At 39.4% G+C, this 18,774-nt stretch overlaps 1 protein-coding gene across 8 annotated transcripts in view; it reads right to left on the bottom strand.

The window, feature by feature from the left end:
* CRACD (capping protein inhibiting regulator of actin dynamics) overlaps positions 1-18,774 on the bottom strand; it is a 129,816-nt gene that overhangs the window by 93,104 nt on the left and 17,938 nt on the right. For 5 of the 8 annotated variants that reach the window (XM_080591125.1, XM_080591119.1, XM_080591118.1 and 2 more), the window contains exon 3: positions 7,998-17,636. The exons of 2 other annotated variants lie outside the window; for them this stretch is intronic. The gene's annotated coding sequence lies outside the window, so the exon portion shown is untranslated. The remainder of the gene's footprint in view (positions 1-7,997; positions 17,637-18,774) is intronic. One more of the 8 variants, XM_080591126.1, reaches the window with a different exon arrangement.

Raw genomic sequence — 18,774 nt, forward strand, 5'->3', positions numbered from 1 at the left:
GTAATATGATTCTTAGCTGCTCCACCAGAACCTGGTCAGGGAAACTAGACTCTTCCCATCTCCTGGGGCTCTGTATCAAGCCAATCCAGCGTTCCCTATAATGTTCTGTTATTTGCTGTAATAACATGAAAGAGAGGAAATGCATGCAGGAGAAAAAAATTCACAGAATACAGTCATCACGCGCAAAATCTATATTCTTCTCTATTTGTTTGAAGGCTAGAAAGTCAAGCTATTTTAGAGTGATAATTGACTTCTATTTCAGCACCATAAAGAAAAGAAATGTCATCCACTGTGGGTAATTAATTGCATTACATATTCACATACACCCACATTCGCTTGGAGAAGGAAAATACAACTCTGTGACAGCGATGCTTTCCTAAAAAATAAAAACCCAACAGATATTTTTAGTGATTCCAGATCATGCAAAAGAAACCAAATTTTAATTTTATGTTACTGATTTCAATATTGGAGACAATAACCTTTACCTAAGAGTTTTCTTCAGAAAAGCAATCTATTGATGAGCACAAGCCAGTTCTTGTTTCCTCACTTCATATAGTTCAGCGTTTACTTATCTTCTGTTTTCAATGTCACTGAGGTCCTTGCACTTCAGTCAAGAATAACATGTCATCTTCCTGTTTCTGGGGCTTTCCATCTGCAGTTCATCTGAAGGAACTGCCATGAAGCAGATAAAACAGAGGCTTTCACGCCCAGAGTGATGCAGCTCTCCTTTGAGCACTGTCAGTGGGGAATCCCACTGTTCTGTCCCAGCTTGGGGCAGAACAAATTTTTAAAGCATTTGATATGCTTTTTAAAATCCAGCCTCTTGGAAAGGTCCTTCAGTTTGGACCTGATGGACCCCTCCCCTCTTAAGTGTTTCTTATGGTTAGAAAAGAAGGTTAGAAATAGAAATATCAGTTAAGACATAGGTAAATAAACAACATCAATTGTTATTACGAAGTTAAACCCCCATAGCACCCTGTCACATCTTCTTAACCCTTTTTTCCTTTCTACAGGGTGAGCAGCAAACAATTGCAGATTCTCCCTGGCCACCACTGCAGGCATCTAAAACGTGCTGAAAGATTTACGCTCAGAAGCAGGAGCACCCATCTTTCTAACACTACTTCCTTAAAATTCTTTCTTTCTATGAATCAAGTCATTCTTCCCTTTATGGAAAAGGAGGGCAGCCATTTAGTCTTTCATCTCATCCCTACTGCAGCTGGATCTCGAAGGTCATGGTGGATCCAGACAGCATTCTCCAGAGTGGCAGAGCTGGACAATGTCCTGGGCAATACCAACACATCGATCACTGTTTCCTGCCCGGATTCCCTGCCACTGCGCCTCTGTGTTGCATTTCCCAAGTCTGCTAGGGCACAGATCACCCTTTGTTTGCCTGCCTAAAGGAACCTCGCATGCCAGCTTACATATAGAGAGTCCCTTCTCTAATTCCTGGAAGTCCAAAGCACATTAGATGAAAACGAAGTAGGATGTTACGGAAAAAGAAAGGCAGTATCTCAAGGAAGGCAAAATCCTCTGTCTTAATATGAGGTTGAGGCCCACAGAACAACATTCCCAAGTAAGATATGCAGATCTATTTTTGCAGTTCAGCGAGATCAGTGTTTTGGGGACAACTGTAATGCACCATAGAGACCCAGTGCTCAACACAAGAAGTACAGCATCGTTTGGAACAAGTTCCTTGAGAAGTGGGAAATGAATCTGTCACTGAGATAAGTGCATTTTAAAATGCATTTCAGGAGACAGATACATGCAGACTGGAAGTGTCAGATTTGAACAGAAGCCCCACACAAGAGTTAAAAGGATACTTGCTCAGTCATCTGCTTGTTCTTGTTGCCACTGAAATGAGTTGCAGAGCTTCCGGCAGAACAGAACTGGGTGGAAGCTTCAAGACAGCTTATGACATAATAACCAGGATCAGAGCATCACATGGGAGAGATGCAATGACTGTCGCTTGACTAAAACCATTTGTGGGTACAGCCTTGCAAGCAAAAGGACGCTGGCCAGGGAAGCAGCAGGGAAATGAAGACTGTGTAGTATTTAGTTGCTGGCCACTGTTGGTTTACAATGCCAAAAGCCCACGAGTTTTAAGGGCAAAGCCTCAGGAGGGCTTAATCTGTGTTTGTCAATTTCTTTATTTAAGAAAAGAGTGCTAAGTTTCATATCTATTTAAACACACGCTAAATTATTGCTACACAATGTCCCTAGCCAAACACACCCCCATTTAGATGATTTTTTCTGCTCATAATGTTCCACTTAAGCAGTAGTGGTTTCCGTTCAGGCTCAGCCTAAACAGTATCTCTGGAAGATAGCCCAATTAAACAGATTTTCTTATTAAGCATGCCCCAATTAAGTGAGGTACATTACTATTGGCTTGGCTTCTATGTGATTTTTACATACAGAGCAGAATACCATGAGCATTTTACATCGTTTTTAAGCTGGTTGGTCCTTGCAGAAACAAAGTACATTTTTACCTTAATTTTAACCAAACAATATCAACAGTATGAAATCTAAGATGGGAGGATTTCTGCTGTAGTTTTTTGTGGAGTTTTGGGAAGAAACTACCTGATCTTTCTTTGAAGCATCTTATAAGTAAAGTAAATCTTAAAGTAAGTCTCAAGAGTACTCAAGAGTAGCGCATCTGTATCAAGGTGGGAAGGGGCTCTGCTCTTCCTGGGCTTCTGGAAACCAACTTCATAAGTCAATCTGTACATTACTACATCATATATCTGGTTTTAGATTAATCATGGAGCCTCCGGGGCAAAGAGATTCAGTGACAGTCCCCCTAGTCATTGCTTAAGGTTAAATTTCTGGCACGTGGCGAGGAAGCTGAAACAAATCCTGGGCACGTGCCTTATTTTTACAAGATGACTACACTTAAAATCAATAACCCTCAAGCATTTTGTTGCATTAAAAACTAGCTCATCTGGGGTAGTAAAATCAAAATACACGTGCAAAGCAGAAATTAATTAAAAGCTGTTGTACTTGCTGACCTTACGCCTTTATGCACTGTTTCAGTACAAAACATTACTTTCTAAATCTGTTACAGCCAAGCAACTGGCATCACTTTGCAATCCATGTCTATACTTAAAACAAAACAAAACAAAACAAACAAACAAACAAAACATACTTTGGAAATGCTCAATCAGTTGTCCCGTAAAATGATCTTCTGACTTGATTTGTCTGTCAATGGCAAGCAACACATTACCAGGGACAAAAACCTGACTGTCACTGTGAATTGTCTTTGTTTTCTGAAGTGGCTAATAGTTTCCAATTTAACATCATTACTTTGCCATATTAGTCCACTTTCCCCATTTTATTATAATAGTTCAAGCTTTAAGTCCGGACATTATTTCCCAGCTTGAAAAGACGCAGGACTAGTGCCAGAAAGTTAAATGAATTACTTTTGTACCGTCAGAGGTTTAAACGCAACCATCTGGTCCACCAAAATTGCTCCGAATTTTTCAGTATTCTTTAAATGGCACATGCTGAGAAAAATCCTGGTCCAACTGAAGTAAGTGGCAAAACTCCCACCAATTTAAATGAAGGCAGGACTTCATCCAACATATCCCAGGGAGAATATTTCACATTGACGGTCTATGCACAGATTTTGTGCTGGCTATAACTATGTTGGATGGACAAGAGTCATTTTTTTTTCCCTTTTCTACAGAAGCAATAAAGTCAGCATTATGAAATACTGAAGAAATATTCAATGGGGACAGAAAAAAAATAATTTAAAAAAAAGCAATGGCAAGCAACACGCTTTTTTTTTTTTCTGGGATAAGTTTTGTGCACACCAGGAGATGGAGAATTATTCTACCATATGTATGGTGAAAGGAATAGTCAATTTTTATTTTTGTCAAGTCCAAAGTACTTCCAAAACAGAGAAAAGTCCTTTCTTGGTGTAATATAATATCTCATTGACTGTCAGCAATGCACAGACTTCTATGAAAGTTTCCTGAATTGGACAACGAGCACACTATACTTCTGGTAACACATTTCTTTTAAAATGTACACACAGACACCCACTAATCACCAAAGGACCACAGCCTCCAAAAACAAATTATACATGCTAGAGTAAAACAATGAAGTTTCACAAGAAATAATTTGCTAAAGAGCAATGCTTGCAGTTTTTTTTCAGATCATTTAACTTGGCTTTACTTTATTTCCACAGACAATGCTCAGCCTTAGAAGTAACAAAGGTGATGCCAGCGATGGCTTCGCACACAGTGCCACCATTTGCAGAAAGCTGATCTTGTGCTTCCCAGCGAGGTGGCAGAGTCAGGCAGCCAAGTTGGCACAAAATTCTCTTTTTCATATCACAATAAACAGATGAAGACAGAAACCTGTGCTCTCTGTGGTCAGTTATGGTTTTTGGCCAAATAAAAGGGCTATTTAAAGATAACTTGTTTTGGTGTTTATACTAGAAATTAGGTAGCAGCTACTTAAATGTATATACGCGTGCATACACACATTTAAAAGTATATTTACACAAACGTGATTGCTTTGGAAATAAGGCTACTCTGAATATTTTTAGATGCAAATCAATTCTGTTTTCCACTCTACCTGCAGGATTAAATTTCTGACATCGCTGAAATCCAAAGACACCAAATTTAACCTGGTGATTCTCGAATGATTCATAATGAAACCCTTCTTTCTCATAGCAGTGGGGTGCCACATATTTTTTTGTGTTTTATGCTGAACACAGGCATGAGAGCGTCCCCATGCTGAGTGGTAACAGCAGTTAAATTTTAGTAGACCTACCAGATGAGATGATCATGCTCCAGCTATGCTGAAGGGGAAGGTGGAGAGGTTAGAACTTGTGGCCACGGGACTGCACACCTATTGCAGAAGTACGATGTGAAAAAGCTGATTTTTACATGCACTCCTTTTTGATGTTGCTAATTTCTAAACAAACAGTTCAGTGATTTTTTTAGAGAAGGGATTTTTTTTAGAGAAGAAACTTGTGGAAACAAGTACTCAACAATAATTTCCCTCAAGGAAAAAATAGAAATACATATGCTGCGTTTTGACATGTAATCTGACTTTTCCTCACAGTAGTTTTATTTTTAATAAAGACTTCTAATTCCTATTGCATGTTTGGAAATTTTTGACTTACATTTAACAGAGTGACAAGGATCCACAGGCATCAATGGAGAGCCTCTTAATGAATATGCCTACCATTACCTAGCAAGCATGAGAATGTGGAACATCTGTATGTCATCAAACACATAAAGCTGTTAATTACATTAATTTTCTGTTGTCGCATTTTAATATTTTTATTTAGGACTTCTATGCACTAGCAGTAAACACTTACTGGAATTTTTACTTCCTTGCTGAAAATTAAAAACACACGAATTTTCCTCAACAAGCCAGCTAAAGTCTGGCTTAAAATGCTTTCCTTTAGAGACAAAGTTAAAACTGAGTTAAACAGATACTTCCATGAACAACTTTAATTAAAATAGCTGACAGTTATTTTTCCTGCTAGTCTTATATTTCAGCATCATCACATTTCTTCACGTAGTTTAGGTGATGCTTCTGGTATTAGAAAATTTAATTGTAATCATAGAAACCAAAGGTGTCCAGTATTTTGCCTCCCCCTACAATAATAAACCCTTTGTATTAATTTGTATGAATGTATGTTACAATTATTTATACTATATATTAATGTGTATATATAGTATCATATAAATTCCACACCCCTTTTTTAGGATCTGAAGTTGTACAAAGTAGTGCACAGTGTATTAGACCAGTTTCCTGTGCTTAAACTAGCTACACAAGAATATCTTCTCATGTAAAATATATGGCACTTCTGAATAATTTACAAAGGCTCAAATGCTCTGATGTCTTTGATATCTAGATATTCCCTGTCAGAGGAAAATACAAAGAACACCTCTTCCCTGCTTTGAAATTAATATATATATATATATATATATATTTGGTGGAAACACAATTCTATTTCAACCATGTATAAGCAATTTGAGGGAGAGAAGAAAGGGGGAGCTGCTCAGTCATATTGTGGTTATTCCCCAAAGAAGCATTACTCTCCCAGACCTTTATGGGCAACCACATTAAGACCAAGACACAGATATCTCTACCCTGAAATAACACATCAACAAGAAAAACAAGATGTATTTAAATCAGTGCTTGCATTCATAGGTTAAGTTCCATTTGCAGGTAGACTTAAAATACTATATATTTTCTTTTTTACTGTCTTGCACAGCATTCTATCTTTTTCAAGGTATTCACTTCAATCTCAATTTCTACAGTTTTTCATAACTGAATATCACTATTTTTTTAAAGGAGTTCATTTGGGATGTGTGCGTTAAACTTGTAAGAATAATTACTGAAATTATGGATTATTGAAAGTTAACAACCCATCATCCTCCCACCCAAAAACTTGATAACCTGAAGAGATAAGAACAAGTTTAAGAAAGCGATTTAAGTGATTTTGAAGTACTGTCACCTTCAAACTTTTTCTCCTCTCCTACTTCTCATTCTATTTGTGAATTAAAATGGCAAAACACAATTAAAGTTAATTTGGTTCCAATTAGTTCTGTACCAAGATGAAGCTAAAGGAATCTACTTGAGAGTCATTTAGAGCTCGAAACAAAAGCTGAACTGATCAGCACTGTTGTGCCACGTAGTATCATTTGATTTTTTTCAGGCAGTCAGTAGGCTGCTTGAAGCACTGTGTTAACAAGATCAATTAATTTGTACTCTTTTTAAAAGTAATGTTTTTGAATGACCAATGTAACAGCATCATTTGTATTATTCATTTTTCTTGCTGGAGATATATGCTGATCTAAGGAGAGCTGCAATGTCCACATAAGGCTCAGGAATATTAGATAATAAACTAAAGCATGAATATACAACTGTTAAATTAAACATTTCATTACAGCATAAGAAGGTAGAGGACGGAAATGCTTTTACTGGTTTAAAAACAGCCACAACACAAACTGATTTACTTCTAGAAGTAGTGGCAAAGTATTCTGAACTGTTTGTTTGTTTGTTTTGGAGGATGTTTTGTTTGTTTGTTTTGGGATAGAAACTCTTAGATGAATTGGGCTCTGAAATCAAAGCAATTTTCTAATTCTGTTTAAGGATGAGAAATTGGGTGAGCATTGTTTTGGTGATGAGGGGAGGGCCAGACAATGTTCAAAACCCATTACAGCATTATCTGCATAAGCCTTTAAATTATCAAATTCTAACATTTTTCAGAGACAAAAAGCAACAAAAGCCTTCACACACAACTACCGAAAGCCAATGGAGACTTCTCTGGGAAAATATTTAGAAAAGGAAATTTAGGGGAAAAAAAAAAAAAGGAAAGAAAAGAAAAAAAGAAAGAAAGAAAAGAAATATGCTAATCCTTAAAAACCCTATCTCCCACCTACTGTACCACACTCATCCCCTCTGCCTCCCAAGCAAAACAGAACTCGCTATAAAGACACTTCACGTATTTCTAGCAGTTTGTGAAAGTTTTAAAAACATCCTGAGAAACAGGTTGGATAAGGATTCAACCAGGGGTTTACATTAAAACATACCGACATCCTAAAAGCTTAGAAAAGCCTTTACTGGAGGGGTAAAACATAGAAGAAATGCTTTCTACAACTTAACTGTATCATGTGCAAATACTAACTTGCAATCTAATAAATTGTTAAGCAGACATAATTGGAGAGGGAACCTGCAGCCTAACAAGCTAAAACTCCTATCTTTAGTGCAGTAGGTGTATCACATTTGTTGGCTAGGAGCCAGATGCATTCTCATGTTTGTTACAGATTCCAGTTAAAATGATCTTATTTAGCTATCTGAGTTGGTAACATGTGCATGTTCCGAGCTTGCATAAATTTTATTCGGACCTGCTGAAAATCCAGGATCAAAACTTTCTCAGTTCTGTGTAAGCAATAAAGAGGTAAATTTAAAATGCATCTGACTCCAGCCTCTCATTTCTACCTCCCAGCTGTATCCAATGCCAGAACTATTACCTGCATGGCTGCATGCTCAGGGAATGGGAACCAGACACATTTTTTCTCCACATTTCACCCAGTTCTAGCCTTGTCTTTCCAAGAGAAAAAACAAAACAAAACAAAACAAACACTCCACAGCTGGTTATGCTTGAGAGATAAAATTGGTCACTATTGCTAAGTCAGAATCTCACTCATCATTCCACCTGGCACAGTGGAGCTGGAGCCTCATTGACTTCAGCTGTTCATGCACTTCCTGCACAGCCTGAACACAAAGTAAATCTGTGACCAATTCAACTCTTTCTGGGTATTTTTGATTTAGCTGACATATTCCTCAAAACATACATTGCCTTATATTTAAGATTCAAGCTGAGGCACGCCCTGAGAAGTGATGAATTTTGGAATTCTGTAGAGCAAGACCTGAAGGGCTGTTCAGTCCTTCGCTCCCAGGATGACAACGTGGCAGATGGAGATGGACACTCTGCTCTGCTGCTCAAAGGCTTGACGGGTCTCTGATTCAACCCTCAGACAGAAGAAATCTTGTCCAAAAACCAACAAGAATACAGCCTCTCACATCCCAGCTTTCAGTTCTACAAGTTCCCTGATCATAAAAGCTAAGTTAAAGAACATTAAGCTTACTTAAGTTTACCTAAACAGCTAGAACGTTAAATGCAATTCAATCACTTCGCTCCCAGGGTTGCCTCTCAGCTTAATTAATGCAATTTAATTAAAAATGACAACTTTCAGCAGAAAGATGCTATGAAAGGCCAAACATTTACTATTCTATAGTAACAAGAGCAGTAAGCATTTCCCCCCAAGACAAGACTAATCCCTGCCCAGCATTTTCTCAGCTCTGTGCCCATCTAGCCCCAGCAATGACATTCTCAGTGTATCTCTGGGGAAGATGAGCAGACACCATACCAATACAGCCCTGGTACAGTCTTCCAGCTTTTAATGACCACGGATTTCCCAAACCTGAAATAGTATCTTCGTTTTCAAAGTTCCTGACAGATTTAGACATAACATCTCAGACTGAATACAGTGCATAAGCTTAAAAATACGTTAAGGACAAAATGAAGTCCATATATATACCTTCAACAATTTGGACTTGCCTTCCGAAACACCCCACATTCAGTTCTGTTTGCAGAGCAGCCTGGAGTTAGTGTGCCTGGTGCAGGATGCCACAAATTTGGGGTCAAGGTCTGCCCCGTATTACACAGCGGCTGTCACGTCTTCCTCTAGAGCCACATTCAGTGTTACACTTCTCATTTTTTGCTCAGCAGATGGGTATCTAAAAGCTAAATGTGTGCATGAATACTGATGCCTTTGCACATACAGAGAAAAAAAAATGCAAGATACATACCATTCGCACTCAAGACTGCAGAACTTCAAAACATCTTAAAAGCATGAAAAATGGGTGAACTAGGAACTCAGGAAACCTTATTTTCCAGAAGTCAACATTTTTGATGAGCTTTTGGCTACAGAGCTGCCTTTATGTCAGCGAAAATGTAGACAACAAGGTTAAACCATTCACTCATCACTGATGCCTGTTTACTTCTAATGGCTCCTTCCAGAACAGACAAAAAGCTCTTCTGTTTGGATTAAATAAATAGTTCTATCAATCCTTAAAGAGCATTTAGTTCAAATATTTATTTGAATATATGTATCTCAAATATATTTAGAATGTAGTGCACAGTGTGGTACAGACCTTGATGCAGTACTCAGGAAAAAACAAGTTGCTTTTTGTCCCAGTTACCTATCTGAATACAGACAGGAATGCAGTGATAAAAACTGTATAAAATGCAGGCACATTTCAACGCACATTACTCAATCTAGACTCATCTCAAAGAAACAGAGGTGCTGTGGAGGATACCGACAGGAAAATAACTGACCACATATTTTTCTCCTTTTTCTATAAATTTATCAGTTACATGATTGTATAGTAGTTTCTCACCCAACTTCTAAAAAAAAAAAAAACAAGTGCTACAACACTTCCCCAATATTGCAAATTTGTATTCACTTTAGGAGCTGTAGATTTTGCGGAGGTGACTTTGCACAGACCTTTTCTAATGCAAGAGACTTTAGTAAAAAATAGATTGATTTCTTTACACATGGTAAGCAAAATTATATACAGATTGTTGATTAATAATGTTAAATACATGCAATGCATCATCACTAAAGAAATTTCACAGAATCGTTGAAAAGCTGGCTGGAAATTAACACTTAAATATAAATTAGAGATGAAAAATTTGTGCATTCGATACCTAAATTCTTCCTCTTGATACATAGCTATTGAAGTGATATGTCCTGTAATATTAGTAAAGATCTTAATAAGGAGGTTTGCAACTTGTTACCCAGCCAGGTGAGTGGGTTCAGCCAGAAACTTCCACACTAGGCACATGCTAAAGGCAAGGTGGTTAGCTCAATGCTCTGAACAGCCTAGTTGTGATCACAGAAATACCACACCCCAATCATTAATCTGACTGATGCACACGTGGGTAAGATTATTACCCTTCTTTAAAAAATAATGCCGCCAGGGTTTTGTCTAACACCAGTTTGAGTTGTACTGTTGTGGGAGAAATATGTGGCTCTAATTCATGGACAAAAACAACTTTGTTCCCTGAAGACAGATTCTTAATTTTATTTAAATATAGGTTTGATTTCAGTTTCCTTTGCATTGGGAAGAAGAGGAGCAAGTATTGCCTTCTTACTGATTAATTAAACAGAAAAGTTATGGCCACAATATTTAAGTACAGCACATTTTACATACACAACATTTAGCTCCATACAGAGCACCCTTGGGACCCTTTTCTCCAAATATTTGTGAAACTTGTAAAAAAGTTTAAGTGCAACAAAGTATATTGTGCAACATAACATTCTGCTCTTGCAAAGCATAATGCCTGTTTTCCTGCTTGCACAAGTGTGAGAAGTTGAAGTTTTGTCCATTTTTTTTTTAAGGAGAAACAATGGAGAAGCAGGGAGTGCCACGTTCAGGGAAAGCACAGCAGACAGAAATAATGGCTAGCTCTACAGCTCTGACTGCCACTGAGATGCAGAACAGTGCTGGGAGAGCAGAAGTACTGAAAATTGTCTAATGAATGCTTAAGCATTAATGCTTAATGCTCTTTTGATTGGTATTGTGAACATCACGCACACATTGCAAGAGCCATGGGGGGTTTAGATGGCACTTGAGTGTAGAATAGACTTACACTTGGGTGGAAAATCTGCTTCAGTTTATAGGACAAGCCTGGATGATCCCAAAATGATATTCTTCACGAAGAACCAAGCTCTCAGCACAGTGGTAGCAAGGTGGTGCACTGAGCTGAGAAACCATGAGAAACCATCCCTGGAAACACAGGGACTGGGAAGGTAGGACCCACAGACGTTAATGGGACATTTTGTAGGCTGAACGTTAGCTGTGCCCACCTACAGTTCAGGATCAGCTAGGACAAGCACTTGACAGCTCCCTTCATCCCGAGCCAAGGGCGGATGTAGGATGGATCCATCACTTTGGTCTGCACTTCTGAGGCCGAATGGTTGTCAGCAAAGAGGAAGCTTTCACGTATTAAATGTGACGGACAGCCACCAGCAACAGGCAGTCCCATTCAGCCTGACTTCAGGATCCCAAGGTGTGAGATATTGTCAGCTCTCCCAGTGACAGAAAGCCCCGCCAGGGACAGCTTTGTCATGGCAGAGTGCATACAGACCTCGTGCTGCTTCCAACAGAAGATGATTCCTGGAAGTGACTGCTATTCAAGCTACAATGAATGAAGTATTACATCTAAATAAAAAGGCTAGTCTAGCAGATAGGGATGGGGGGCCAGAGGGGGGATCTAATACAAGGCTGCATTAGCCAGCTCTTCCAGAAGTATGAGAGATGAGAGACTGGATGTGTCCCTCTCTGCCTGAGATGAGAACCAGGGGTAGCTGGGGTTTTATACTTCGTTGGGATGGGAAGGGGAAAAGAAAAGAAAATGGGAAGAACAGCACTGTGGGCTCCATTTTCCAGAGAAAGTGAGAACCTGGATCCTGTGAGCACGAATAAACACCATTCAAAGCCTGCCCCAAAGTAGGATCTGCAGATGGGCTTTGCTAACGCCTCCAATTAATCTCCTAACACTTTATCATAATTAGATCATGAAAGCCACCAACTTAGCTGGCCCGTCCTGCTTGTCTGCATCTTCCTTCTGCGTCATCATTCTTTCATTTAAGACAGACATCAGGGAAAAGGCAATGAGGTGTTATATTTTTGTGAGCAAATACTTCAAATCAGGACTTTGGAATATAGTCCAATAGATAGTTGTGCTTATGTGCTGCATTTTCTACCAAATAATAATCCTAAAAAGATGATTTCTTCAAGGTGAATTTCTTCAGGTTTCTGGACAGTTAGCTGATCTTCCTATAGTCATTACTGTGGTAAGCCTCTACTTTCAGAAAAGGGAATAACGTTGCAACATTAAAACTTTTCAAAGTCCAGGCAGGCAGATTCCTGTGCATCTAGTCTAACAGCATCTCTAAACCTCTAAACCTGTGAGCCTCCAGATTTACTCTGTATCCTGCACAGACAAGACTGCTGCTGCAGGTAATTAAAACTAACAGTGGGATGCCACCGGGTAGCGTGACATCCTGCGTGCATTTATGGTCCTGGTGAGGACCCATCACTCCGATAATTACATTTCACATTTGGAAACAAAATCAGATATGACTTTGGACAAGATCATAATGAATTCATAAATCTTCAAAAGAGAGATTTCCCTAGCGAATCAAAAATAATCTGCTTTTTCTAATCCAAAAGACCAAAATACCACACAGCACTTTTTTAAATAAAGGTTTTCCTACTTGGGCCTGTTTCTGTGTGCAAGGATGTGTTACACTAATCAAACATGAGGAAGAGTCAGGATACCTGATCAGCCCAGAACAAGACGCAAACGACTCACTTCTGTTGCATATTTGTATACTTTAAGTGGATTTTAAAGCTTTTTTAAATTTTCAGTAGCTTGCTCTGGAAGAGCATCATTCTGATAACACAGCAATTATATAAAGAAACAAAGTAGTTATTTAAAGATTTTTGTTTTACCATACATTGAAAAAGGGCTTCTGTATGCACAGAAGGTGTTACCTGGAGTTAGCACATCCTAGCATGCCTCAAGCATAAGGAAAAAGAAAAGTTGTTTCAAGAACATTAACATTCCAGTTTTGGAATGAGGTATAATCTAAGAGCAAGAACTGCCTCTAAGGTACTAAACTTAACTAAGCATTCATTTGAAAACTTTCTCCTGGCGGACACATTAACGCTGATAAAAACAATTCACTGCTTATGAGAAGGGAGACATGGCAACATGCAGCAATATTCAGCAAGGCAATGTGACAGTCTGGGAAGCATGCTGTCTGGAAAAGGACTTCCATGCCCTGTTTGTACCGCTGACTGCTCAACAGCACTGGGCAAGTCTTATTTTTATGGCACCCCCCTGTCCTGATGGATACGTGGATAAAGTATTCATGATGAGGTATTCCCAGCCATGCCAGTATATTAAGGACTCGCTATTTATCACTTACATAACACCAGGGTTTTGTTGTTGATGCTGTTGTTTTGTTTTTAAGAGGATTATTAATCCTTGTAATAAAGGATTAACATTCTTCAAAACAGAAAGTAGATGCAGTAGAAGAGGGGTTAGAGACAGGCTGGTGGGCTGATCAAACCATTCTGCCTAAAGTGCCGTTATAAATCACTCAAACACAGTCAGCACTGAGTAAGCTGTGACTAAAGAAAAGGGCAGGAGGAAACCGTTGCGAAAGATTTAAAGTCTACCTGCTCTACTAAAACAAATAATTCAATAAAAACAATAACAACAACGACAGTAAATCAGTGAAACGTTGACACTGTTTTCTTCAGCCTCCACTGATGCCATTAAATGTAAAGCAGATGAGAGAGAGCTTGCTTAATAAAACACCTTAAAACCACTTGTTGGGCCGTGGGTAGTTATTCCAGCATCCTTCTGTGTCGTGGTGCCTGCACCTCCCAGGACCTTGAGCAGACAGGTTAGCACCGCAGTGCAAAAGCACTCCAAATTCTTGCTGCACACAACATCCCAGCCCTGGGGAGGGGGGAAAAGCTCCTCGCAGTGTTGGCATCCCCCCCTCGGGGGCATATCAATATTTTAGGGTGATAAAATAGCTTCATTAAGTATCAAGCATCTGTTCCGAAGGAACGGCCCATTATTTACAGAAAATCTTTGTGTCATTCTGCAAAATGAATGCTTTCTAAGCTAGCAGCATTGCAGAGGAAGAGCTTTGTCAGGCTGGATTCATACAAACAACGGCACTTGCTTTACTTTCTTAATGAAAAACTTTCATCGCCAGACTGACTGTAGTAGGAAAATTACAATGTAGTGCTACACCACGGTTAAAAATCCTTTTGGCCTCTGATGTTTGATGTAAAAATTGTTCTAAGCATAAAAGAACAGATGCTGACAGCCATAGCAACTCTCCGCGTTCATGCCAGTGAGCCATATTTGCTTGAAAAGGCTATTCATAACTTGAATAGTGCTTCATCTGAGGAGAACTCTATTATGCAATCTGGTATGTATTTGCAGCAAAAGGGACCCCCCCACATGCCCCCACTGATTTTTTTTTTCTTTTATCCAGCTTTACTTGTTCTGCAACATCTTTTTGTTATATTATCCGCTTCACTGCTCTGAACACTTCTTGTTTATGCATCTGGTGCTTGAAACAACAAACAAATGCTAAGCAGTTCACAATGTAATTGGGGAAATGTATCCTCAGATTCGTTTAAGAATTCCAGAAATGCAAAGGTTTAGAGGATAAAATTCTGAGAAACCTGATCGGTATATCATTTTATAATCTGGTTTTCTCCCTGAAAAATCCATGATTGCTGTCCCTCTGTGGCCGGCAAAAGGCGCCTCAGCTGTAGCACTGGTATAAATAGACTGCTGGAGTCTCGACGCAGCTTTTTTAGTCTGGGTGTCCAGCTAGACTAGACAGCAATGACAAAAATATCAGATCTGCTCAACCTAGAAAGAAAACAAATCATCTCCAAGTACCTTCTCATTAGAGGGGGTATCCTGCACTCTGTGCGAAGCAGGACCACGCTCTTTATTACCGAGCTATGTCAGCTGCATCTTAGCTGTGGAAGACACTCCTCACTCTCTGAAAGGAGGTAACTTCCCTGTTACACTGACAGAGAAAAGCTCCTGCAATGCCATATTGCCATCAGCTGGCAACCTGCGCAGGTGGCCATGGAGCAAACCAACTGGGCTTGGTCATTTTTGCCATGCACATACTGGTTTATAGGACTTTCAGTAGTTTAGGAGGGTAACTCCAAGCTTGGATGCTCCAGCAGCTCTTCCCTAGCCAAAGCTACTTCTCTTACTCCCATTCTCATCCTACGCTTAAAACATGACTACCAGCACTCAAGCTAACCACACTGCAATGAGGGCTGCATTGAGCCCATTTACATTTATCCTTGAAATACCTGGCTCACGACAAATGACGTCAGCTACTGACACTGTGAAAAATACGCAAATATCAACTATAATTTCAGGAATAGCCATTTCAGCCTATTAATATGTTCATGAATTTATTATTTAAAAAACAGCGGATGAAAATCTTGCTTATCTGGATAGAAAATTGAAGATACTGGCAAATTGTTGAGTAAGGCCAAACATACTTTGAAAAGCTGTCAGGCAAACACAAGGTTTCAACTACCTAACTGCTCACCACGAGCAGAATAAGGACTGTGATATCACACGTATTTGATGCCTGCAATGATTCCCTGTTCCAGCATGCAGTCTGGATAAATGGCATAGTGGCTTTTCCTTGGGGTGACTGAATACATTGAATTAGATCCCAGCTTGTCACACGGTGCAGAGTCTCATGCCCCGGAGCGACTTACTCTGTTGTCAAGTGTAGCACAATAGCTGCTTTCAGCGCAGAAACTGGTTTCTGACATTATGTATTGTCAACTCCATTTGCAAATAGCTGACTTGAAATGATGGAAAGCAGGCACAGCAAAGTGGAGCTGCCTGACAGCAAGCCTACCTTGGACAGTTGGGTCACGGATTCACTGCCAAATTTTGTAGTTCATCACGTCTAATCTGTAGCAAGCACAGCAAATCACTGAAGCACAAAGACCGTCATGTAAAACCAGTAGTGGCTTATGATGCGAATTACAAAGTGTGCTGATTCCCCCTGCTACTTTGAAAGCTCTTCATTTGCAACAGTCAGCTGAGACTATGCGACTCTGCTCGTTTGCTGTCTTGCACTGTTTTCTCCTTACACCTTTGTCTTGTTCATGACGTAAACGAGATGCTTGCCTCATGCATTAGAAAACACAAATCGGTGTTACCCTGGTCCAGCACTGTTAGATGCATCACACCTGTGAAAAGCAGCTCTTTATCCCTAACAGCAGCGCTGCTCCACTGAAGTTGTGGGGAGCATCACAATCCATTTCAGAGCAGAATGAGGTCCTTGGAGATCAGGCTAAAGCACAGATGTTTCCATTAATCTTCCAGTGACTGGAAATTCTTGAGGGGAAAAAAAATAATCATTGTTAACAGTGTTCAGAGTCCAAGGCAAGGCTTACTGATCCTTAAAGTAAGACAGAATATTGTACAGACAGGAAAATATATCAGAGACGTTAATGAAGATATGAAGAGAAGATGCCTGCTTCCACACAAAAATTAATGAATAAGCGAGCTAGGGATTTGTTTTTGCAAATCCTGATGCTCCTCTGAACTGAAGGCCCAACTCTGGTGCTCCAGGGTTTGTGCTTTAACCCAGGTTTGTCTACCCAACTCATGAATCCTTCAGAAAGTTGAGAGTAGAGTTTCTCTGGAGTCTTGGCTCTTCTGTTTCCTCTTTGCAGAGTCAGCCTGAAGTCCACATAACTAAAACCGACCCTTTGCTCCCAGGCATAGTGCTGTGACCTCTTATTTATTTTAGACAGAAAATTTAACCACTGTTTTGGGCTGTCATAACTAAGTTGTCACTTCTAGCAAGGAACATATCTCTCTTCGTCTGCAAAACCGGAATTATTGTCGTTGAGCTTCCTTATCTTTCATGCTGACTGGAGAAACTTGTTTTTTGCTGGCCTGGCACAACGGACTTGCAGCCTCATTGCTGCTGCTGGCAGTGCTGCTTCTGAACATGATCATGACAGATGTGCCGGGTATATTAAACGCATGCATGGGCAGGCATTTACACACGTGTAATCAAAAATGAAAGAACATCTTTAGAATCTTCTTTGTATGGGTTCAAGAGCAATGTATTCCTGTGGACTCTGGTTATACACCACAAACTTATCACTTTGTTCAGTCTGGAAGCACAAAAGCATTAAACGAAGTAATAACCATACCGCCAAATTAGCAGATGAAGTAATACTGCATGCACTTGCACAGGCAATCAAGCAGAGGAACACAGTGGTTAATTCCATATTTTAAAATTACAAAAGGTGTGGAAACCAAAACTACAATAAAGGTGTTTGACTCTAACACAAGGTTCAGCCTTTCAGCAGTCGTTGGTCATGGCCAACCTGGTATTCCTCCTTCATCAACGTAACGTCCGTAGTCATTTTCCATCCCACATTAGGCATTAAATCACTCTGCATTGCTGTTCTTGAATCTACACATAGATAAGCTTTGTCTGCATGAAATGAAAAAAAAAATATCAATAAACAGTACATGGACTTTAATTTTGCTTTGACCCAGATCAGTTACAGAACAAATTCAGTAAGCTGAGCTAAAACAGAAATGAAAAATATTCACAACACCTTTCAATTAAGTCAGCTTTAAAATATCTTCTCAGATCCAACTGTCCCCAACCTTTCTGAAAGCCTTTTTTTAAAGCAGGAGATGATAGAACTGGGGAGCATTATTCTTCGGAGTGCTGCAGCAATTAGCAGTTGAAGAAAAAAATACGACTCTTGTCTGAGACAGTAGAGCTATTTCATGGGATATCCATTTCATTTTTCCCTTTCTTAATGAGGATATAGCTTTTTTTTCAGGAAGCCTACAGCTATCAGGAGATCTGCATCCCAGTATTAAAAAAACTCAATATACTTCCTGGTCATAGTGGTTGATAATAGTAAAGCAAAAGGCTATTGTCTAGAAAACAGCTCTTCATGCACACACATCAGCATAAGAGGAACCCAGCTTCGCTGTTAATAATATATAAGAGAATTTTGCATAATTTTGTATTTTTTAATGCACTGAAAAATGCAAAAACAAATGGCTGCTCCCAGTCACCCAGAATCAGGGACGGCATGATGCCAACCAGCGCTGATCCAAAACATGCTCCGACCCTTAGCACAGCGCCTGTGGCCTGAAGCGGTAAGCCCAGATCCTGAGGATGACTGGGAAGAAGCCACACGATTTTTGGACAGTAGCTGTTTCGTGTGCCCTGCCAACCTGGAGAGCAGCTGGAGTTCACACTGGCATCCAGGAAACTGCAAATAATCTCAAAGGTTTAATTATCATCTCACCTTCAATAGCAGTGAAAATGTGCTTTAGATTGATGGGGAAAATGTTCTTATATTGTTTCTTTTGCATGATGACAGTGACTGGCATGACACTAATGCTATATTAAACTGTTCATAGTTAAAAACAGATATAGATGTAGGAAGACTAAGCATAAAGCAAACAAACCATCTGTTACTTTTGGGAAAAAAAAGGAAAATCTGAATACCTAGGGTTTACTTGATTTTTGAAGGAAGTTTATGAAACTTGGCAAAAAAAGGTTTTCATACAGTATAATTGAAAAAATCTTTGAGAAACAAACAGAC

This window comes from Anser brachyrhynchus (genome assembly GCF_964034855.1).
Source record: "Anser brachyrhynchus genome assembly, chromosome: 4".
NCBI lineage: Eukaryota > Metazoa > Chordata > Aves > Anseriformes > Anatidae > Anser > Anser brachyrhynchus.